This window comes from Armigeres subalbatus, chromosome 3 (assembly GCF_024139115.2).
Source record: "Armigeres subalbatus isolate Guangzhou_Male chromosome 3, GZ_Asu_2, whole genome shotgun sequence".
In the NCBI taxonomy this organism is placed as follows: domain Eukaryota; kingdom Metazoa; phylum Arthropoda; class Insecta; order Diptera; family Culicidae; genus Armigeres; species Armigeres subalbatus.
This window is the reverse complement of record NC_085141.1, coordinates 177,789,390-177,815,440: the sequence shown is the minus strand read 5'-3', so window position 1 is coordinate 177,815,440 and position 26,051 is coordinate 177,789,390. Positions and strand designations below refer to the sequence as shown.

Below are 26,051 nucleotides of genomic sequence, written 5' to 3'. Positions count from 1 at the left end.
ATTTATAAATCCGGGCGTGTCCGAGAAGTGTTGATAACCGTGTTTCTTGATAACATTATGTTAAAAAAGCTAGCAGTTTGAACTTGTTTTTTTAATGTGAATGATTTGAAAAAAAAAATGCTTTGGAAGACAATCTACCACTAGAAACTGAAGGCAAGTTTTGCAACTTGTGTGATATTCTCAATTATAAATTGATACCATTAACAATATATAAATATGTCGATAAGCTAAGCAAGCAATGTTTCTTTTAGGGTGTAACAACTTAAATCTATTAAAATTGTAACTATGTTTGCTCATTACGAATTATTTGAATTCAATTTGCTTAATACGTGAAGGATTGTTGAACATCCTTTCAGCATGTCCGGAAATCGAAGCAATTGACCTTTCCCGTCAAACATTTTTATTCGCTCAATCGATTCTCTGGCATATTAAGGTCAACCTTACCAAAGAACCCACATTTTTGACGCCTCTATTTTATTTTTTTTTTTTTTAATTTGAAACAAAAATCGAAAAAGTGCTGTTTTTTTTCAAGATTTCAAGATTTGAACGAACGTCCTATGAATTTTTCAGGCTGGTTCACACGTGCAGCACTTTTTCCGTTTTTGTTTTTGATTTTAAGAATAGTTAGGGGCTTCAAAAAATATGGGTTATTTGGGAAAGTTGACCTTAAATAAGCCAAAGAATCGACTGAGACAATAAAACGATATACAATTTTTGACAGAAAAGGTCAATTGTAAAAAATTATCTCGAGGTCCGGACATACAGAAAATGTAATCATAATTATAATTTCAAAGCCATTTCTCTAATTCATGACAAAGATTGCTAACATATACTATGCTAATAAATCTCGCTCATACCCCTTGCCCAGAGTGTCTAGAATGTTTCCAACCCGAAAACATTCTAGACCGGACCGAGAATCGAACTCGCCATCTCCGGGTTGGCAATCCTACGCCTTTGCTCGCAAGGCTTCTGGAACTAGTGAAGTTTTGACAGCCAGTATTGCAAGTAAACAATATTGTTCCAAAAATCCCATGGCAAATTGGCATTACTTGTTTTGACTTTTGGCTAGGACTTGGGCTGAAATACTACTCAGTGCGATGTTAAACTCATTTGAAATTTGTAACGAAAAATATTAAGATAAATATTAGAAATCTGAATTTTAAACTATCTAGCGTTATTTACGATATAGAATTATGAAAGCGACCCAGCTGCTACAAAATGTTAAATTAATTCAAATAATAAACGTACAACGATGCTTTGACAGTTTTTGAAAATAATTTGAATTGGAAAAAGTAGAAGCTAAAAATTGTTTTGTCGGGACCACCCTATCTAAATTTGATTGTTATTTCAGATAGTACATTTTTCATGAATTAATTTGAGTACTGCAATCAAAAGCTTTCATGTGCATTACGCTTCAAATTAATTCATGAAATTTATAGTTTGAAAGTTAAGAATTCATCATAAAACATCACCTGTATGAGATGAAATTAATATTATTTTGGCAAAAATGTTTAGAATTAAGTTTTCTACAACTTTGTAGAACAGTACGACCCCTTAATTTGAAAAAATAAAAAAATACATTTTACAAAATTTGTTACAAAAGGGCCAACCTAATGACAACTTCCACCAAAAAAATATATGTTCTTGTAGATAATTTCGTCGGAAGACGTAAAAACTCTAGCACTGATGGTTTTCGAGTTATCGAACTATGTCGTGAAATTTGACGAATCCAACCATTGTGCCGTCGCCACCAACGATTTTCGGACCGGCACACACCTCTAATGCCATTCCACGCATGATTGTCCCATGTACATAGGAAATCCTATCAACCATGGGACTATATGCGTATGACGATAGTCTAGGACAATTGTGATTTAAATATTTGCTCAGAACCACAGGATACCATTTGGTGCAAGAACGCTGCCAATATCGCATGCGACAATGGTGGAACCGCTTTCACGGATTTTACGGAAACGGCCATATATCCGTTTTTGTTTTCCGATCTGTGACATCATAATATCAATCAACTCAGGGAGAGCTCTAGTTTATTAAAACATATAAAAGAGTCAACATTTGGGTAAAATGGCAAAAAACAAGCGCTCAAAAAATAGCATTTTTGACATGCCCTCAAATAATCCGGATTATCGCCGGTGTCCAGCGGTTTCCCAAAACTTGATTAATTTTCCAGTCGAACACTGTAAGAACCAAAGAAATCGGTTGGTTTTTCACAGAGTTACGGTCATTTGAATTTCGATAAAATTTTCTGTCCCGATCATTCTGTCCAACTCCTGTAGTTTTCAAAATTTCAATTGCCCCTTATACCGGGCAGATACATCCATTTAAAGAAGACATTACTCCTCCTTTCGCCTTATACCAGGCAGACGTTCTTTTAAAGAAAGCATTGTCAACTTCTTTCGCCTTATACCGGGCAGATGCATCCATTTAAAGAAGGCGTTTCCCCTCCCTCCGCCCTATACCGGGCAGACGCTTTCTTTTAAAGAATGCATTATCAACTCCTTGCGCTTTATACCAGCTAGATGCATCCATTTAAAGAAGGCGTTACCCCCTCCCTTCGCCTTATACCGGGCAGATGCATCAATTTAAAGGCGTTACCCTTCCTACGCCGTATACCGGACAGACTACTTACTTACTTATGGATCCTGCACCTCCGGTGTGCAAAGCCGACGAAAGATCTCCATCCTAAGCGATGCCCGGCTATCGCTTTCACCTGTGCCAGGTTAGATTTCGGTCGACTTCTTTATTTCTTTATTGAGGCTTCTCCGCCATGAGCCTCTGGGTCTGCCTCTGCTGCGATGTCCGCTGGGTTCCAGTCTAATGCTTGCTTACAGATTTCGTTTCGCCCTACGTAGAGTGTGTGACCCAGCCCCTTCCGATCCCGAATTTCTGTTGTTATCGGCCTCTGGTGACAACGACGATGGAGCTCGTTGTTTGAGATCCAGTTGTGAGGCCACCAGGCCCGAATTATATACCGCAGGCATCTGTTAATGAACACCTGCAGCCGTTGAGTGTTCTCCACTGATACCATGTTTCGCTAGCGTATAACAGCACAGATTTCACGTTAGAGGAAAATTCGTATTTTGGTGCGTTCACTTATCTGCCTGTTTTCAGATATTTCTTAAACTCGCAAAGGCAGCCCTTGCTTTCTTGATCCGTGCGCCTATGTCGATCTTGGTACCGCCGTCTGACGCCATTTGGCTCAAGATATTGGAAGCTTTCAACATTCTCCACTGGTTGCCCGGCTACTGTGAAACTGGAAGGAGTCACCGTGTTTACATCCAACGATTTGGTTTTGTTGACGTTGATGACTAAACCTGCCGAGGAGGACGATCGGCAAGGTCGTTGAGCTTACTCTGCATATCAGAGCGCCGTTGCGCGAGTAGTGCAACGTCATCCGCCAATTCGAAGTCGTTTAGGTGCTCCATGGTTATGCGCCTGCGACCCGCGGTTTGTTCACGGTCAATCGATCTACCAATCATCGATTACGATGAGGAACAGTAACGTGATAGAATACATCGCCTCACACCAGCTACGACCCGGATAGGGTCAGACCAGATATGTGCAGCACTCTACACGAAAAGGCCTCGTACTGTGCTTCGATGAGGCCGATGATTTTCTCAGGAACCCCTTGCGTCTCAGGGCGCCCCACATATTCTCGTGATTGAGACGGTCGAAGCTTTTCAGTCAATGAATCCAAGTAGGACTCGGAATTCGTTGACCTGCTCCAAATGATGCGGAGCGTGACAATATGGTACAGGATCTTCCGGCACGGAATCCGCCTGCTGCCGCCGGAGAGGCGCAGCGATCTTCTCCTGAATCCGGGCTGGGATAATTTTGCACAGAACTTTGAGAACGGTACACAGCAACATAATGCCTCGCCAGTTATCGCATACAGTCAGGTCACCTTTTGGGCACCTTCACTGATACCTGCATCCAGTCGACCGGGAAAGTTGGTGTCCCAGATATTACGAAATAAACATGCAGTAGTTGAGCGGATGTCATGGGGTCAGCTTTGAGCATCTCGGCTGATATGCGGTCGACCCTGGGGTTTTATTCGATTTCATGCTTTGATGGCTGTTTGAATCTCTAGCAGTGATGGAGCTTCGGTATTGACACGTGTTATACGTCGGATCCTGGGCAGATCATGCCGAGGTGGTGATGGCCTGGTTGGCCGAAAAGTTGTTCGAGTGCTCGAACCAGCGTTTCACTGGTCAGTTGTCGTCAATAACTGATCATTCGCGTCTTCACAGGCATCGTTGCTTCATCTTCGCCCCGCTTAGCGTCGTGAGATATCGAGAGGAGGCGAATGTCCCGGTGGCGGTCTCTCTCCTTCGTCGGCCAGAGAGTCTGCCCACGCTCGTGTCCCGTCGACATGAGCGTTTTACTTCCTTCTCAAGAGCCGTGTATCGTTGACGGGCTAAGACTTTGGCTCCTCTGGTTTTCGATCGCTCTATCGCGGCTTTGGCTTCTCTTCGCTCCTCTATCTTCCTCCAGGTGTCATCGGTGATCCATTGTTTTCTCTGGTGCGTAGTTCGCCCAGATTGTTCTCGCTGGTGGCGATGAAGGCATTCTTGATGGCGGTCCATTGGTCTTCCACGCTGCCACCTTCCGGAATATCTGCAGCACATCAGGTCTTCAACGAAGGACCGTTTCACCGTGGCATCTTCCAGTCGGCGTGTGTTGAATCGTCGTCCAACTCTTTTCCTTCCTGCGTTGACGAATCCGCGCAATGCGCAGGCGTATTTCGCCGATGAGGAGGTGATGATCAGACGCGATATCGGCACTACGTTTATTCCGTACATCAAGAAGGCTCCGTTTCCATTTTCGGCTGATGCAGATGTGGTCGATTTGATTTTTCTGTAAAGCCGTCACGGGAGACCCAAGTGACATTGCAAACCGGTTGATGAGGGAAGAGCGATCCCCGATTCACCATGTCGTTATTACCACAAAAATTGCTGCGAACAGCTCTCCGTTTTCGCTCATTTCTCCGAGACCATGGCGTCCCATAATGCGCTCATGGTTCCGAGTTGTCGGATCCGATCTTCGCATTGAAGTCGCCCAAACAGATCTTGATATCACCCTTCGGAAATTCTTATCTACGATGGCATTGAGTTGACTGTAGAAGTTCTCTTTGTCTTGCAGATAGGCAGCATCGGTTGGCGCATAACATTGGATTATAGTAAGGTTTCGGATCCGTGTTCTAAATCTGGCAACGATTATCCTTTCACTAATAGGTTCCCACTTCATAAGCGCAGAGTGTGCCTGAGCGCTTAGAGTATAGCAGAACTTGCCCCGACGACGTTTTGTGTTCTCTAAAGTTTGGCCAACGGACTTCACTCAGTCCCAGGATCTCAAGCTCCCAGGATCTCAATGCGGCGTGCCTCATTGGCAAGTTGTGCTAATTTACCCTGCTGGGCTAGGGTTAAAACGTTTCATGTTCCTATTCGTGTCCGTTGTTTCGCGGTAAGAGTCGTCGTAAAATCAGTTCGTATTCTTTCATTATCGGATTCTCAAACTAATTGATGTTTCGGGAACAGTAGGTTGTTATTTGGGCCCAAGGTTCCCTCATCCACCGGGATGGGGCTGCCATCTCAGGTATAGCTTCCGGGGAAATAGCATTTCATACTCCAGCCGCCACTGGATGCCAGAACAGACGCTGTTGGAGCCGCACCTCCTTGGTGGACAGACGCTCGATCAGTCGGGTCAAATTTACCGGATATACCGGACAGACGCGTTCTTTTAAAGAAGACATTATAAACTCCTTTCGCCTTATACCGGGAAAATGCATCCATTTAAAGAAGGCGTAACCCTCCCTTCGCCTTATACCGGGAAGAGGTGTTATTTGAAAGAAGACATTAGCAACTCCTTTCGCCTTTTACCGGGCAGTAGATATGGTGGTGATTCAGGTTTTGAAATCCGCAACCCGAATCGAACCCGAACCCGATGGGTTGGGATTTGAAAAATTTGTACAATATCGGGTTCGGATCGGGTACGGGTTTGTGAGATAAAAACAAAATCGGGTCCGGGTCGGGTACGGGTTTAAGAAATAAAATACTGAAAATTATTTTATTCAGTTTTGTTAATTGTGAGGCTAGTTCGTTGTTTGGGCTTACATTTTTTTCAATTTAAAGAGAACCAGAAAATATCTAGTTTGAATTTTCCGGCGAAAACTTTTGTGCGCGTTTAAATAATCAAATTATGTCGGGTTCGAGTTGGTAAATTCTCGGGTAGGGGTCGGGTTCGGGTTTGCATTAAATTAAAAAAAAATAGCCCGGATTTCATGTAATTGAACAGAAATCGGTAAATATTTGAATGATAATTATTCTAACTGAATTCCGCCAAATGGCATTCCGTGGAATGATTTCCGGTGAAAAGGTAAATTCCGCGAAATGTGTTTCGGAGAGTTGATACATTCTGAGGAATGTCGCATCACGAAAAAAAATTCCGCGAAATGTTTTTCGGCGAAATAGTATACAACCCGAAAAATCAATGAATTTCAATTGTTTTGGTTTACTTCACAGCCAACTAAATTTTAAAGATTTTTCAACTTTTTCCATCAAATTCTCCATTTTTACCCTATAAACTCTGCAGATCCTAAAAGGAGTCAACCAGAGAAGAAATCTCGCAAATCCGTTGCGAGCTAAATCGTGACAAACGTACCCGACTAGGAAAGGCAAAACAAGATTATAACATGATTATAACAACATCAGTTATTTATAACAACCGTTGATACAATCGAGTTATGATAAATTATTATCACATTTTTTCTTAACAAAATTATAACAGAATTAGTTATGTTTTATTGTTTTGGTAGAAAATTTAGTTATTTTAACAACATCCTGAATCAAGTTTATAACAGTCTATGTTAGAAAAACTGTTGAACTCAGTAACACAATATGATATAAATTTGTTATTCTCTCTTGATTGGGTAGCTTCAACTCATTTTTATTTATATAGACTCGCATTCTGGACAGTTTCGGCACCAGGGAGTCAATTTTTCTTGGGAGCGCATGCAAAACAAACGACAAAATAGAACCAACGACAAAGCTTTGTTTTTGTCGAAGATAATAATGACAAAGATCCGATTTTTTTTGTCAGCAACAAAAAAGAAGACAATTTTGTTGCTAGCTTTTCATTCCGTTATTTTGCATCATCACTTCAGCAAATGTTGGTTTTAAGCTATCGTAGTTCCTGCTTTTATGGAAATATTCGAGAATCTAACTCTGATTACAAAAATAGCATCGTATTTTCGGAAACATCAGATCAGGTAAGGCAAATGATTTTTGTCATATTGTGTTCGGCTTCTGATTAAGGCTTGTTGCTAGGTGTGTTTGTCAGTAACAAACTCTGTTGATGACAAAGGGTATGTTGTTAGGCTTTGCTCGGATATTGATTCCCTGTTCGGCTCACATTAGTGAGCATGCCAGAGCCGACGAAATAATACGTTTACGCTGCAAAATAGTATCCGCCTCTAAGCTCTCGAAAATAGTTCCTTAATTTGTAGTAAAGAAAATGTATGCTAGAGTTCCAATGAAAGTTTGTTAAAAATATTAGAAAATTTCGAGCGGATGGTGTACATTCGATTTTTTACACGGGGGATGCATTCCGTTTTTAAAATAAAGCTCAAGGTTGTGTAAAAATAGTTTTATGATTTCTCGCTGAATCATGCAATATGGAACAACTTTGTGTACAAACAGAATTTATATATGAAGTCACCTTTGTTGGTGGCAGTGATAAGAAATGTAAAAAAAACAAGAAGCTAATAGCTTTTTCACAAGTAATTTACACATCGGATTTTTTTTATTAACATGTAATGCTTAAAGGATGCAAGAATTTTGTCAAACAGGTCATTATTCTAAATACAAAGTGTGAGGCATGAGAACGAATCTTTAAAAATGGCATTTGACACTAATTCGGCTCTCACGTCACCAATTTCAAATTTAGAGTACTCCTTTAGAGTTATCCTTTTAGAAAATTGTTGATTATTTCGTTGAAAATTCCATCAAAAATTCCTTCAGACATTCTGTTGGAAATACCTTAAAGGAAGTATTAAAATTTCTGGAAGAATACATTCAACAAAATATAAGTATTTTGAATGGATTTATTGAGGAAAAGAATTCCTAAAGGAATCTCTGAAATAATTATCAAAGGAATTTCCGATGAAACAAACCTACATTTTTTCAGACTTTTATTCAGAAATTCAATCGGAAATTTCGAAGAACATTGATCAAAATGGGTGTGCCCCATCGTGCCATAGTTTAAATCCACTAAAGATCGCGGATACTCAATAAATGAATATTCATGCAAACGATGCAACGAAAAGCAAGCCTTGTGTTTCCTGTGCTTCTTAGCCTCTTATTTCCTGTGCTTTATATAGATATGAAATGAAGAATTCAATTCTTCGGTTCATTTTTCTTAGTAGCGAACAAGTTTGTAGGAATTGTTGACAAGAAAAGCCGTTTCACACTGCTAGCTGAGCCTTATATAAAAAAAATATTCGCCTATAAAGTACATGATAGTACAACATTTAAGTAGTGTAAAATAAGGATGATTACCCATGCTTCGATATAACGTACAATTCGATATAAAGTACAACTTTAGAATCGATATGTACGGTATATCGAAGTTTACCTGTAATGACTTATTAGAAAAAGTTTCAGGAATAACTTGTGAGAAAAGTTATTAACAAATTGCTTCCATGCCATCGAAATGACATTTCCCGTCACTACTGGCTTGGTGGTACACCCAACCAGCGGTTGTTAGATTTTCTAACAATTCTGTATGAGAATCTACCAAAACCTGTATAAGAACTGAGCATATGCAAAATTGCTAGATTCTTATACAAGTATTGTATAAAAATCTAACAATTTTGTAAGCTTTTCTTACAATATTTGTTTGAGAGCTTACATTTTTTACAAATTTACAAATTTTGCCTTTTTTTGTGTGGATAAAATTTCTCTTTAAGGTTTTTTCTACAAAGATTTTAAAACACACGATAAATAAAACGTTGGGTAACTTGCTACTTAGCTCTGAACAATATAATATTCTGAATTGTTTCAGTAAAAGAGATGTAGCAATGAGAATAACAGTCAAATTGAGAATTTTAAGCACCGAAAGAAATTCAGTAATATCCCGATTTTATCACTCCTTGTTGAATTTTGTGGTGATAAAATAGAGAATGTGACAAAATAAAAAAAAAATCTTTTTTTTTTTAATTCATTTCACAAATATGAATCAGTTTATGTCTTGAAGAGGAAAAATGTGTGAACGGTACCCGTTATTTCTTGTCGAAAAGGCTTAAAAAATCATTGACAGGTACTTAGAAATGATTTATAATAAACCACAGGCGGTGAAAGTTATTTCATGAAAACCATCGTTGCTTGCGGTATTATTCACAAAAATAAAAAGAACGACTCAAATTTTGAAAAAAAAATTTAGGGTGACAAAATCGGGTCGAAAACGAGATAAAATCGGTGGTACACAAAATCGTGGGTAGACAAAATCGGGGAGTGACAAAATCGATTCGACACTGTACTACGTTGCTTCTTAAATAAACATGTACTATTGGTTCAATAGTATAACAAATTTATGTACCATATAGTGTAAAGTATACAATAGAATACATTTTTGCTTGATAGTTGCACGTATTGTATCTTGGGAATTGTATCTATACTGAAAGTACAACATGTCAACATTTTTCTCTAATAAGACAATATTTGCAATTGTTTTTGAAGCATTTCAGTACATTAAAATATTATTCATTGCTTACTTTTGAATATTTGTAATAATAATTGTAGATTTCGGCACTTCTTTTATTTTGCTAGATACATGATGACCGCAAATTTTCCGTACAGATTTTGACAGTTTGCTTCTATACAGCAGAAACAGAAAATAATTGATTGAATCTATGGGCATAACAAAACAGGGACACATTTCATGTTCAAAATAGATTTTTAGTCTTCATGAATGTTTTTTTGTGTTTTTTGAACAAAAAGAAATGGCCTTCCAACTTACCGAATATATCACTGAGACATTTGATATCATGACACAATTATCAAGCAATGTCTATGAAGTATCTGTACGACCATCGTTATTATTCTCCGACGTGGCCAAAGACGTATAACTCAGGATTAAGGGGTCATTTTGGAATGAATGAATAAAGTTTGTTTCATGTAATCCTTTTATAATAACCTGCAATGCACGCTAGATTTTTAAATTGTTAAAAATTCAAAATTTTATAGACCTGTTTCGTTGTGCGGATAATTTGCAGACACCATGTACAATAACGCCAACTTCTCACCGTTTATTCATCCTTTTTATAATTTAAAAATTTTAAGATTAATTTTAAAATCACTATTTTTCTGTTTTTAAGAGATAGTAGTAATGACGGCTTTGGCAGGTTTAGTTCTATTATTGTCAGGAGGGGTCTTAATGTTTGATTATGCTTAAATTTGGCCCAAACATTCTTTGCATATCAAAGAATATTGTGGCCAAATTTCATAAAATTCGGTCGACAAAAACCCCCCTGTCAATAATAGAACAAAACCTGCCAAAGCCGTCTGCTCCCCTACTTGTTTTCGAGCTTTATAACTTTACAAATTCTTATATCGACCTCAATAGTAAGATTGTCTTCGGTACCTCGTTTTGACTCGACTTAGAAATTAAGAAGAGACTACCTAACTATTGAGGCTATATACATATATTTAAATTTACAAAGTGATGCAATTAAAAAATAGTACTAAATCGCCTTATGACAAAAGATGCTTCCATGTTTGGTTTCATATGTGGTTGCTTCGAAGATAATCTAAATTTTGGAGAAGTATCTATTAAAACCAGGAAATAGTCAACATGAGAATGTTTCGAAGCCATGCTGCAGTTGACTTCATAAGACTCAATGAAATTTGAACACGTTCGATATATTGATGTACAAATTGTTTGCTTCAAAAAGCTTCAATTTGTTTCCCCAGATATTACTAAATGTAAACCAAATCCTATCTTCAAATAATAAAAGTTCAAATGATGATGCAAAGCACGGAAATTCAAATGTTATTTAGTGAATAAAACCTTTTTTGTTGATCTTTCAACTTAGAATAACAGCTAATTCATTAAAAAAATGTCTTAAAAGCAGACAATTTTAAATAAGTCATAAAACTCACCTTTATCAAACTAATAAACACTGCTTTTTATAGTTTATAACACGTTCCAATAACTTTGCACCACTGCCTTTCCAATTGCACTCGTTAAAGCATCCGCTATGTAGCATAAATCCATTTGTGCACCGACTGTGTTCAGATATGATAATAACTTGTCGGAAATGATCACCAGCACAATGATTGATCTTCCTTTCAAATCTGCATCGCTCCTGGTTCGAGAAAAAAATTCACACTCATTCCATAGAATACTCCATACATCAATTGAAGATTTTCTTGAAATTCTTCACAAATCAAAACCCACTGCACTTAATAACACAAATTCCTCCACTGAGTAAATGTTGTCTGCTTGCAATTTTCATGCACTTCTTGAAAGCACCAAAATCTCTATTCCACTTGTACTGTCCACGAGTCGTAAGAAAGTTCGCACATAATAGACTGCTTCTAGCTTAAAGGCGTGAATCGCTTCCAGCACCTCAACGAAAAAAATGTGCAGATTTACTGCAACGATCCCAACAAAATATAGTCTCAACAAATTAACTCAACACACAAAAAATGCACCGAAAACCGATCAACAATTTCCAAGTCTCGGCAGGACCACCAACCCGAAATCGTTCGGGAACTAGCGACGAGCACCACGACGCGACTGTACCGGATCGCAGTCAAGAGACCACTGACGGAGAGTTCGATCCGCAGATGATGGTAACGTTATCGGAAGGCCGCAGCGCCGATTGCAGGCTTCCAGACCATAGCGGGCGCAAGTGGAAGTAATAATGCATCATCGCGCACGACAACGGCGGCGGCTATAACGGCCACGAACAACGGCGTGGCGGACGGCTTAACGACTTCAAGGTAGAAGGTAAACCCCAGCACCACGGGGAGAGAGAATACACCCCACACGCTCCAAGATGAAAAACGTGCATTGCCCAAACTACTGCACAAGAGCGGGCGGCCTCACGCAAGGCATGAATGAGGGAAAAGTAAGCGCAGATAATAACCCGAGACAACAACGGGGAGAAGAAATGTGAAAAGCTAATAAGCAAATGCCGCGATACCACTGTGGATCAAAGAGAAACAATGATGAGTATCCAACAAAAAAGAGTAAAATAGAGAGAAAGAGATTCAGCGAATCATCCACCGCCGCAGTCCAGTGACTTGAATGCAGCCGGTTCGTCGCTTTTGGATCCAACCTGCCCAGACCAAGTCTCCTGTTAAGCGCGTTAAGCCTTTTCTCTCACCAGCCGCCAAACGCACGCATCACATCATCATCATTGGCCGGTCGGTCTATGTTTCGGAAAGCACCTCTTTTATCACCCTATCTGTCTTGGCTGGATGCGTCAGAAAAAAAGCTTTCTCTCTTCCTTTTTGAATGCTCGCTCAGCTCTGTCCGCCCGCGGATCGATAATGAGAAGAAAGATTTTCTACCAGCTTCCCGTTCCTCACCCCATGCAATAATCGTCGTTACAGCGGCATACGCGGACGATTCAGATAGTCGTTTGAGATTAGCGTGGTGCAGAGTAGCAGTATTACTATGTAACTTTCTTGGATTCGGTGCATTTCGGTCTTGGATTTGGTGCATTTTGCGCGAATATTGGGAAATCTATTACAGTTCCATAGACAGGCGTTTAACCATTACAAAAATAAATTTCTTTAGTCAATGAAATCATAAGTATTCCAATATATGGTAGTATTTATCACTCACTATATGCCTAAGCTCAAGACTAAAAGACGATATTTTTCTCAAAAAATTCGAATTTCTGAAAATCTGTAACGATTATTAAAGGAGAACATTTGCATTCTTCAGAAGTACGATAATAATTATTTCATAACTTATATTTCTGTTTTATCGTTTTATCCTACGCAATGTACATATGAGGGTGTATAAATATTTGGAAGTAGGGGAAGAGACTCCACATTTTCTCCCCCTTTCGAATCCTGGATATTGCCTTATATATTGTGGTCGAGATGGGCGTAACAAAACTCAACCTAACATTATGTAGGTTGGGCGAAAAAAGTATCAAAATAATAGATAGGAGCATATTGGTAGCAGGCATGAAATTATCATTGTGTTAGCCTCATGGGATACGAATGCTAAAATGGTAACTCGACTTAGAAACTCTCGCAGGTAATAACAGTTGGAGAGCTGAATGGGTGACAATAATACTGCTGTGTGGCAATGGCTCCGTGGGGGATATAATGCCAATAGAAAGAAGAAGAATAAGAAGCTGGGATAAACCGAAGTTTTCCACATTTGGATAAAACATCTATACAATAAAACGGGGGAAGGGTCGTTTTGGCCGAAAGTCATTTGACCAAATAACCGGTTAGGCTAAAAGTCATCCATTTGGCCGAATCGAACGTTTGGCCGAAACGGCTATTACACCGGAAACAGTTTGCTCCGTAAGGGACGTACAGCCGAATCGATCATTTGGCCGAAAAAATCACTTGGTCTAACAATTCACTGAAAGTGCCGTTTGGCAAAAGTGGTCGTTTGCTTAGCATAGCTTCTTCTTCTTCTTCTTCTTACTGGCATTACATCCCCACACTGGGACAGAGCCGCCTCGCAGCTTAGTGTTCAATAAGCACTACCACAGTTATTAACTGCGAGGTTTCTAAGCCAGGTTACCATTTTTGCATTCGTATATCATGAGGCTAACAGTCGAGACAATTTCCAATCCGAAAATTGCCTATACCAGTACCGGGTATCGAACCCAGCCACCATCAGAATGGTCTTGGTTTGTTTCCGCGCGTCTTACTACACGGCTAAGGAGGGCCCCATAGGGACCCATAGCATAGCTTAGCTTAATTGACTGTACACATCGTAGTTGCCAGTCGTGATTGGTCGAGAAATAACATGCACAGATTTGGAGTAGGTTTTCTTACCCCATTCCCGGCCTAACATGCGTACGACTGCATTATTTAATTGATATTTACGGCAGGAAGCAACTTTTCCTGAATGTTGTGGGCTGTATAATACTGCATTGGGGTTCACTTCTGCTTAAAAAATAGCTATTCGTGCTAAATATCGTTCAGAAAAGCTTTTATTTGATTTAATCTAACGAGGTGCAGAACTCATTTCAGTCATAGCGATTGCCGTTCCGGCACACATAAAGTTAATTCCCGGCTTAAGCAAATTTTCACTCAATCTCTCAACATTTTACTCTCATTCTCTCTCGGGAAGGTAGAAAATACGACGTAAACAAAAGTATGCTCGTTCCACGACAACAAGATGCCAGATGGTATTATTGATAATCATTTTTATTTGGTTGAGAAGATATATTTACTCATTCAAATTTCTTCGAAATAGTAAAAAGCAATATTTTTTCACCTTTTAAAATCGAGAGAATTATAAATAACATGAAAGCGTCAACATATTAGACAGTTTTCCTACTAACGACGAAGGATCATTTTCATACTCCTGGCCTTTTGGCAGCATGATGCGGCTAGAAGTTCTTGGGCCGAGGTGATTTTTTGTTCGGTTGAGGAGTACATTTTCAAATGTATTCTAATATGTTTATATAAATTCTAGTGATACGAACAAATAGAACAGATTAAAGTGCGTGAGTTTAGCATTATTGTGTGGTGATTAACAGCTTCAAGCATTGGTTGTATCGAGCACTGTGACGATTTTCAGGTAGGTGCTTATTTGATGATACCGTTTTGTAAAAGTGGAAAGAATCACTCCGGCTCAGTGGTGTGGCAACGGAGAGCGAAATTTTAAAATCGACATTTTTATTTTCTACAATTGGATCAATTAGGAGCAAAACAAGTGGTTGAAAAATATTAAGTATTGTGAAAAATAAATGAGAGACTTTTTAAAAATTATCAATCATAAACCTACTGCTTCCAAACAGTATAAATCATTAGTTTTCTGTGCAATGAGCCGGGAACCGGGTCCATAGGCCCAAGTAGTGATTTACTCTATATGATTTGGAGTTTCTTTAATTCAAGATCAATAGCAATACCGGCCACGTCCTCATAGTCAATTAAGGATTAGGAGAGGAAAATTAGTTCAACACTCATTGCTACAAGAGACCGAGGAATCCGTTCCATCTCCATGAACGCCACGGGAAAGGGAGAGTTGAGCAAGGAATTCATGGGAAGTCACCTTGGTAAGCGAGTAAATATTTATTGTGAACGAAGTTATTTTGAAAACACGCAGACGAAAACCGTGTTTGAGATCAATCCAACACGAAATTAATGTGCTTCGTTCAGTAAGCTTCTACACCCAAACCAAAACTTTTATGCAAGAACTGTAAGGGCCTATATTATATAATCTCTACATAAGAACTATACAAAAAATGTCATCTTCACACAGTCAGCCTACTGTTTAAGATCGTTGTGTCTTACGTTGGCTTTCAGCCATCACTTACATAAGTAACTTAGGCTGTGAACCATTCCACCGATTCGTTTAACTTTTAGTTAAAATTTGACAGTTCGATGGTTATTTCGCCCTGGTTAAAAAAAAACCCTGCTCCGGAGCATGGTTAGATTTGACAGTTCGATAGTTAAACTTTGTTCGCGAGAAAATTGGCGCCAAATCCATTTCGTTCCGAATAACTATCAATCTGTCAAAACTCAAATGGGTCGGCTTCGGAGTAAAATTTTAACCACGATGGGAAAATAACCATCGGAGTGTCAAATTTTAACTAAAAGTTAAACGGATCGGTGGAATGGTTCACAGCCTTAGTTGGACTCTGGGCTAGTGCATTTGTGCGCTGTGCAGATGATCAAACCAGACCTGGGTTCAAATCCAGATCGAATCAATATACTTTTTTAATACATTCACAATATAAACAGGATACATTTTAAAAATAGATTCACTACTGATTACACCAATGCACGTATAGATACTCCATTCAGATTCTCCAAAGCAATATTATACAGGGTATTGCGTTTCAGTCTAATACTATGTTCGCACTACGACCTGAATTATTCAAATTATCGACAAAAGAAAGCTCATCAAGATAGCCGAATGACATGTTACAAGGCCCTAGTGCGAACATAGTATTATATAATTCTTATATATGCCAAGTTCTTATACTACTACATGGGAATAATGCAGAACTGTATTAACCCTGAAAACAAACAAAATACGTTTAATGTTAATTATTTTAAGGTGAAGGTGGGTTGAGTACCAAAACAAAGCTTTGAAAGTATTGGTACAATAAAAACTGTCATATACTGTAGTAGTATTGGTATCGTATTTATAAAAAAAAACAAAGAATATTAGTAGGGTGGTTCAAAAAACGACCCAGCACCACCACGCTCACTCGATTCCGTCCCATGCTCCGAGTGTCCTCCAAAAACCGATTTGAACAAAAACTGGTTGAGCGCAAGCCGGTTCAAGTTTGTATGAAAACTAGTATGGGAAACTAAACCTTTTATTACACTGGCTACAGTGCCTCCCCTCCAAACGCTGGCGAAAAGAGAACCCACATAGCTGAAAGCAACATTCCTGCGACTTCACTGAACGAAAACCGCACCGCAGGAAAGATCCATTTATTACGTAACACAAAAATAGCATTTTGTACCCCACTCACCTCCACGTCACACTTTTTGTATGAAGCATTTTCCCCTTGCGCGATTGTGTAGACTAGACTAGACTAGAAGTAACTGCCCGTGGTGCGATAGATATCAAAGACAAATTCTGGGTATTTTGTTGAATTTCACGTTTCACTGATGCCTTCTAAGAAGTCTAATGATCATGCTAAAGATTCGCAACCTCGCTTTAAATCGACTCCCAACTATTTTAACGACCATTCTATATGGATTGTCTATGGAGCTGAAGCTCTTGAATATTTCATCCAGTCATATGGTCTCCCCCCTCGCCATCGCCCAATGACGGAGTGCCAGAATCAGAATAATGTTCAATTCAACCTCGCCATATCAACTGTCATACAAACCTGAAACGACATGTACACGGTAAGCCTCTAATCAAACTAGCCCAAACCATCGGATAGCACCCAAATTATAAATCATAATCGAAAATTATTTTTTGAACAACCCTGTTTATTAGTTTGCTGCTGCCGGTGCCGTTGTTTACATTTGCTCCGCGATCAGTTTTTAATCGTTTTTTTCGGGAAAAAAGAGCAGTTTATATTAAGTTTTCGGTTGCAACAAGTGACTGATTTCGAAAATTGATGTTTAATTTGCATTCCATCAACATTTCGGGGTGTTCATGTGCGGAGAAGTGAGTAAAAACTTGATATTTTCAGTGCCCTTTGAGAAGAAGTGAAGTGCAGTGATAAACCCACCAAATCGCGAACGGCTAATAAATTGGCATGAAACTGCTAATTTATGATATTATTCTAGCCGAAATACATAGGACTCTTTGGATAAACATGTTCATTATCACGGGAAGTGAAGAAATATGCTGTGAACAGGTTAATAATTTGAATATTAAACTTTTGTTCGATGCTGTTCGAAGCATTCGAATGCTGGTGGGAGAGGGATGCAGGAGGTGTGGTATTGACCCGTGGAAGGTCCGGTGCCATCTTGACTGCCATCGTGGTACTCTTCCAACTATGTCCTTAAGCAAACCTTCCGATTTCCAGCTATTAGCAAGGTCCGAAAACTTTTGCATAACCCACCCCATAGGCTGCCGTTGGCTATATACCAGCACCCGGGGGCTTAGATCCCCTTCTGGGTTACGTCGAGAAGTTCCACAAGGGCGTGAGGCCGTTAGTGTCAGTGCTTAGAGTTGGCAGTACTCATACTTCCTAAAGAAAAAATGAACTTCTGTTTAACACATTAGCACAACTCACATGCCTTAAGTGGGTGGCAATTGGTACATAAAATACAGCAAAAGGCAGCACGAACATGATTGATTCATTTTAATGTAAAGCTCTTGTAATTAGAAGAACCATAAATTCAATCCTACCGTGATTCACCTGCTTTGATGTGCTTCTATGTCTAGGTGCCTTATACCTTAATGTACGCGCAAGTTAGTAGATTTATATTCGAAACGGTATCTAATTGATTTGAATCTTGATCATGGTGGTGCTGTGAGAAGCCATCCATCGATCGCATGTTAAGGCTGGACGTGGGATATCCAATGCAACGGATGCATTTTTCTGCGGGTAATTTCAACGTGTGGTCAGAATGAAAGTCTGCAAAACACAATTCATGCGTTACAAGAGTGTGCAGCCGAGTAGAGCTTATTTGTTCTATTGAAATGATTTCCGTGCTACATTGGAGATAATTTATCGTAAAGATAGTTTCATGCAATTGCAGAAGCAGATAGATCAAATATATGTTTTTCTGGGTTTGTTCCTCATGTTAGACCACTATTTACTTTAACATCTAATGGAACAATTACTAGGCTACAGCCCGCACGTCATAAGGGGTCGTACACTTATTACGTAAGCAATTTTTCTGGGGTTTTCGACCCCCCCCCCCCTCTTGTAAGAATTTTTTCATACAAATGAATTTTTATTTATATGGAGCGTAAGATATTGACCGACCCCCCCCTCCCCCCATAAGTGCTTACGTAATATGTGTACGGCCCCTAAGCAGTTTCAAAATGAAGTCTCGGTACATGTTATGGCCATAGTGAGAGGAAACTGCACTTCATTTGAAGCATGAGAAGTGGACCACTGAAATAAATTGGAAACAGTTAGCTGAATCAACAAAAATACCGAAGCACATCATCAATATTCCCGAATCCGCGCCGCTTATTCAACGCCACAACTGATTAATCACCCTCTGACACGAACGGCATAAACGAGACAAGACAAGATAGAGTCGTAAAAAATCGATCGCTCGCATGATCTCTCCGGAAGAATTCGAACCACTCAAATTATCGCAATTAATCGCACTCACTGCCCGCAACAATGGTAAGTTTCACTTCGCCTCGACAACGTTGTTCTCCGGGGCATCAGATAAACGTTCCCCTTTCGATACCGTCACCGAAATTGGCACGTCACTTTAAAGCAATTACGATATTTTATTATAAAGCAATTAATATTATTGTCACTCCTGGAGGACCGTTTCTGTTTACGTTTCGCTGTCCGAATGTCAGATGAGTGGCAAACTCGGTCAAAAAAGTGTGCTTTATTTATCATAATTTAATCAGACTAAGGATGAACCAACCTCCACGATAGGAAAAGAAGACCAACAAAGTTAATAAACCTAATCCTAATGAAAGTTAATAAACGCCGTTTCGAATTGTTTCAGTCAGGCCCATGATAAGAGGTCATTTTTAGCGTAGCCAACACCAACACAAAATAACGTACGTCAAAACTGATAAAGCTTAACATCGTAAGACATCATATGTCAGCCTTGATCAATATGTTATTTTAATCAGGGATATGCATCCAATATGACTATTGAGTTTAATTAATTGAAAACTTATTCTAAACGATCAATATTGCATCGAGTTCATCAATTTGTTTTTTACTTCACCGAAAACCGCATAAACAAAATTTAAAAGTAAAATATAGATACTTATTTAATATTGGGGATACTTTTGATTAGTATGCTACAATCGTATAAAAGTGTTGTTTTTAGATCAGTAATGTCGTAATATTGTAATGTCAGTAATATGATCCATAAAAGTTTGGTTATGGTAAAATGCCCAATAGTGGACCCCCTAGTAGCGGGATTTAGCTCTTGCTGCCCTAAGGAGTAGAAATTTTCTTCATATTGATTCTGCTTGATATCTAACACCATGTTCTGCATCTCCTCTTCGTGATACGTACACAAAACACTCAAATACACGGCGTTATTCGTTGAAATTGAAATTTTAAAGTCTGACTGAGTTTTCCCCTGGGGGTCCATAATAGGAATTTGCTTCCCTATAGTCGACACTTCATTTGATTTCTTCTTCCCTATTATGGACCCCCCAAAATATTCCTAAAATGGACACTCTCGTGTTTATTTTTTAGAGAATTGTAAAAAATCATCTAATTTTACTTTCCATAGCATTTCCAACGCCCAGTGATGAACTTAATTCAAATTTTAAAAATCACTCAAATAAAGACCTAAAAAAAATTTCCAACGCATGTAATCAAATCATAGGACTGTAAGGTAGGTTCTCCCGATGGAATAATAATGCAAAAATGGCTTGAGGGTCCACTATTGGTTAGGGGTCCACTATTGGGCACTTTACCCTATATGATCCATAATTAAAAGTTTGGTCATATGATCCATAATTTTGATAATGTACTTGCAAAGAAGGCCAATGAAACTATATTAATTGATCCACACATTTTTTAAAATCTATGGATCATTTGGCAAAATTTATGGATCATATCACCAAAACTATGGATCATTTGAACAAAGCTATGGGATCAAATGGCCAGAATTATGGATCATATTATTGAAATTATGAATCATCATCACGATAAAAAATGCGCAAATTTGAAGTTTTATGGAACAAAATACAGATTTTTGTGGATCATTTTCCAAAGATTTGTGTATCATTTGTGGATGTTTTTCTTGACCATATCAAAGGAACATATTTTCCTATTAATTGCTAAATATGAGCTCAGTTAAGGATCATAAAGCTATTCTATATGGAATCTCCTGAACTATTTTTCGGATTTATGGTAGCATTTTATGGAACATTCAGATGTTATTTACTGGTCGTTTTTCATGTTTTTTGATTTTTTATATTGTTATTTGATTCTTAAAATATAATTTATCATGACGGCCTTTAGTAAGCGCTAGTGTGTATTAAAATTTGATAACCTAACTACTATGTACACTAATATTTACATTAAAAATTTGATAACCTAGATTGGAACTAGCGCCCTAATTGGAGCCTGACCCGAATGCATGCTACGGACCCTAAACTTTTCTTTACACTCACCTAAGCGTGCGTGTAACGTTTTTATCCCGGTTAGATGGTGGACCTCAGATGTTCTTGTCCTGGGACGGGTGTAGACTTGTAGAGGATCATCCTCAGGATTTTGTTTTGGACCCGTTGAAGTTAGAGGTGGTGGCTGGTGGGTTTTTGCGCGACTCTCCCAGACCGGCATGCCGTAGTCGATCACAGGGAGGATGATTTCCTTATAGACAGCAAGCTTATGTTGAAGGGACAATGACGACCGACGGTTGATCATTGTGTGATTTTGTGCGCATTGGAACTCACTCCGCTTATTGAGACTCGAAATGTCCTGGCCGACAGGTAATTGTTTATGATTTTCACCAGGTAGCTGGGAAGATTGTAGCGTTGTAGTTTGTACACCAGGCCATCATGCCATACATTGTCGAATGCCTTTTTAACAATAAGGCCAAGGCGGACGTTTTTGAGACAAACTTGTTCCGTCTGAGGACGTTGGTAAATCGAGTCAGTTGGTGTACGGTTGACCGACCGCTTCGAAAACCAAACTGTTCCTCGAGCAAGATGTTAACATTTTCGGCAGACTCAAGTAACCGGTGATGAATAGCTTTTTCGAATAAATTGGATAACCCTGAGAGAAGGCTGATGGGACGATAACTTTTGGGAGACGGAGGATCCTTCTCAGGCTTAAGGATTGTGATGAAGTAGCTGAGCCGAGACACTGATTAAAGATTAGCGATGCGAGATTCGAAATGTTATAGAAACCTGGGGCCTTCATGTTCTTCGATGATTTGATATAGGCCGTCAATTCGCCAGCTGAGATCTCCAACTCCTCCGAGAAGTCGTTGGGAGTCAGATGAATGTTGTGCGCATACTCGTTAACAGCTGCTTCGTGTGGACTGATGATGTTCTGCCCAAGATTGTGTGAACTAACGAAGTGACGACCTAATTCAGCGACTTTCTCTGCAGCAGTTATCAAGCGATCCTTTGAGCCATTATTGTGGAATGGCTGACGCTTGGATTTTAGTATTTTGGTCATTTTCCAGAACGGCTTTGCATAGTCTGGGAGAGTGTGGATCTTGTTCGAGAAATCGTTATTTTTGAGGTCCACCGTTCTGGCCTTGATAATTTTTGAGATTCGATTGCATCGTGCCTTAAGCTCAGGCAGTCCAGTACGCTGAAACTGCCTGCGAGTGACATTCCGCAATCGAACACACTTAACAGCGCTTTCCTTGTTCGGTAATTTTTTTTACTGATTTAGAACCGTAAATCATAAAAATTACCGAAAACTCAGTTACTTCTCCAAATATTACCGATCACCAGTAATAGATTTGTTTCATTACTGACTTCTATAATGATTTTTACCGACTTCCCCGTAATAAAAGAATATTTACTGAATGGAACAATTACTCAGTAGATGTCAATACCGAGATTCCAGTGTTTTTTATTGTTTTACCGAACAAATCTTCAAAGCTTAAACGTCAACTAAGCTTTCCTTTGTGTTAAACATTTTCATTTCATCCGCCACGTTTTTCTATTCCAAACTTCTGGCAAATTTTATTTGCCACTAGATCTCGACAAACTGAACGCTCCCTGGAAGACAATATCGCCATATCGTGGATCTTTAAACCGACAAAACCGCTGGAAGTAGAACTGTTGAAACTAAATATTACATTTAGGCAAGCAGAACAGAAATACGGCGAACAAGCGGTGTGACCAGGTGTGACCCATGTGTATTCCGACTACAGGTGCTGCATCTAAAATTCTCGTGAACAATTTCGGCGCGAATACTTCATACCGCAGCAGACGGAGCAGAGCAGGGAGCAGAGGCTTCCATGTCAGCTCACCGATATAGTCCCAGTCGGAAATAATAACACCGTTCGGCCTTCCAGGGAGCGTAGAGTTCTACTATGCAATCAACAAAACTATATTATATGAGGATTAAAGTATTTCTTATGAAATAACATTTGTAACAATAGTGTTTTTTTTAAAGAAAACACAAATTTTGTGGGGAACATTTTTTTAAGAAAAAAAAAATACTGTAATCTTCGGGAAATCAAAGTAAACAATAAAAGTACCGAAAAGTCAGCAATAAGATTTACTGAGCTAGTCGGTATTTTTTAACATTTCATGTGCTGAAAATTTTACTGAGTTATCAGTAACATTAAAAATTACCGAGTAAAGTCAGCTGTTCAAAAACTCAGTAAAATTTTACCGATTTCGGTAATAGAAACTAACTGTGAATCAAATCTTTGGTGAGTGTATCGATTGTTAGGGTGTTGCTTACCTGCCTAGCCGTCGGTACATGTTGGTCACGGGCCACCGAGATCGCCTCCTCGATGGAACGCAGCTGCCGATCAATTGCTTCAGGCGTTTCCGGCCGCACCTCGTAGTTGACGTTGGCATCCACGCACCTTTGGAACCGATCCAGTCGACTCGATGGTAATTTCGCCGGGACAGCCGATGCCGATTAACCGAGGAGCCCACTTCCACCACCACTGGATAATGATCCGAGCTGAACTCCTGGTATACGACCGGCTGCGAGACGTGGTTATTCATGTTCGTGATGTACAAGTCGATTGTCGAATGAACGCCGGACCGACGAAGCCGAGTGGGGGAATCCGGGCTCAGGATCATGTAGTGGCCTTCCTCCATGTCGTCGCTCCAAATATTGCTGTTTCGATTGCCGCGACTATTGCCTTGATTGCTTGATGCTTGACATTCAGGTCTCCAGCAATGATATACTGACCTTGACTCTGCGTTAGCTTAACAATGTCCCTCCGATGAGCCATCACCGACTTTGGGTTGGGCAGTACACCGCGATGAGCGCGATTGTGCCAACAGAAGTGGTGATTTCGACACCGATGGCCTCGATGACACTAAGCTGGAAACTTGGATGCAGACGACAGTTTATATTGTAGCGAAGAGCGATGACCACACCACCTCCCTTGGTCGGCCGAGCTAGTTGCATGATGCGTAATTCCGGGATGTTGAGGTTCACCTTCGGTTTCAGGTGCGTTTCGGTGATGAACGCCACCTCTTTTTCCTTTTCCACAAGGAAATCCATCAGCTCAATTGTTTTGCTCTTTAGCGAGCAAGCATTCCAGTTGACCTAGCAGCCATTTTCAATGACGAACATGCCAAGAGAGAAGACCTGGTCGAAACGGGTTTTGCAGCCATGCAGCCGAGTGGCGAGCTGCCCGAGGATCGGCATCAGTTGCTCCGGAGTGTAGAGTGGAACAGATTCTTCCAGTGGGATTTCGTTTTCCGACTGCCGACGGAACCCTGGAGGAGGGTGCGGGGGTCATTCGCCCGCTTGTGATGGCCCGATGTTTGTTACCACAGTTGGCGTATTGAAATCGCACGATGGGGAGCCGGGATGGCTGGAAAGTTCACCTCGTTGACTACAGGAACATGGTTCTTCTTCGGGAGGGCCGTGATGGAAGCCTTCTTCCGGATTTCCAGGAATTCGGCTCACTTTGGGGAGCCGTTTGTGGTGGCTCGATGTTTGTCGCCACAGTTGGTGCACTTGGGATCAGCCACCTCCATTTTTTCCATCCTTCAATTATGATGAGTAGTTACATATAACTAAAATCGAAACGGTAATTGCTCTGCGTATCTTTTATCGAATAATCTCATTGGCTTTACGGAATAGGTCCCCAAGGAATTCTCGTAATAGCTAGTCCTAGTGGACTGTTGGTTTTGCCTTCTCGAACATTAAGTGTACGTAAAATCTATAGGATCGCCCCAAATATGAACTTTTTATAGGAAAAATGGGGCTTACAGGGTTATAAACTAATCAACTTAGTTTAACGAATTGAGAAGATGTTTGTGTGTGCGTGTTTGTATGTATGTGTGTGCGAAAAACACGTACAAAATTATTTTCAAGCACTTGTCCTTAACCAACTTGTTCGCACAAAAAAATTCAATCAACTGCAAAACTTGCTATAAATATTAATTATGGAATATATTCACCTATCGGTTCTATTTTTTTCTTTCTCATACATTTTTTTCGTATGTAAAACATGTGAAAGGCATTAATACCGATAAGTGGATTAATCAGGCTTTTTCTTATGTACATTAGTACAATCACCCCTGATATCACAATGATAAGAAAGAAGGAACATTTTAAGATTCACAGCCATCAAAACAAATCCTGGAGGGAAGTAAATAATTGCAGAATCAGAACATTTTCCACTTCCCCCGCAGTGTTTGATACCAGGGGTAAGCGTAAAATCTTTAAATTATTTGCTTTCATGATTCAAACCACTACAAATTGAATGTGATTAGTTTAATTGTATTGTAATGGTTACCTGTGAATCAAATTCACGGAAAAAAGGGACAATGTGTTGTGTACTTTTCGCGAAACCTAAAATGACAGTTTAAGCGTTAACCGTGTTAGTGTATGTATTATACAAATTTTAATATAGTATTATTGTGGGCGTCAAAGTATATGCTTGCACAATGTTATGGTGTGGTAAAAATTGTAAAGTATTGTAGTATCCCACATGAACCAAGATTCATATATATATTTGACTAATACTTATTTATCTTGTTATTTGGTAACCCTATCGAAGTCATACCTTTGTGTTGTTATTTACCTTGAAATAAAGGAACTGAGTTCAGTTGTATCCCAGACGAGCTTGAGAGCAAACGTGTATTTCTTATCGTATAACCGAAAGAGCATCGACAGTACATTGGCGACGAGGAAAAATCAGCCATTTTGATCGGAATTCGTTTTTACTTTGTTCAATTTTAAAAATTTTATATTACCGTTTTTTTTACTCGGAAACGTAAGTAAACGGCGAGTGATGATTCGGAAATATTACTAGTGCATTTTCAGTGTAGTGAAGAAATTGATTGATTGGAAAGGCTCTAAAAAAATATTCAGTTTTAAATGAAATGCGGATTTGGGGAGGAATTTGAAAAAAATTGAAACAAGTGGTATGGTGCATGGAAGTTATTAACCTTTTGTCTGTGCTCTGGGGTCAATATGACCCCAGGCCACTTTTAGTGGCTGCCAAGTTTTTAGTGTGCAACCGGTTCACCTCATTTGTGGTAGTTTGCTAAAACTCGCCGAGATCTGTCCCCTGTCC

General features: G+C 39.5%; 1 protein-coding gene across 2 annotated transcripts in view; it reads right to left on the bottom strand.

The window, feature by feature from the left end:
- Nucleotides 1-11,855, bottom strand: part of LOC134225727 (serine proteinase stubble) — a 605,887-nt gene extending 594,032 nt beyond the window's left edge. For both annotated transcript variants that reach the window (XM_062706032.1, XM_062706033.1), the window contains exon 1: nucleotides 11,175-11,855. The gene's annotated coding sequence lies outside the window, so the exon portion shown is untranslated. The remainder of the gene's footprint in view (nucleotides 1-11,174) is intronic.
- Nucleotides 11,856-26,051: the final 14,196 nt, after the last annotated feature.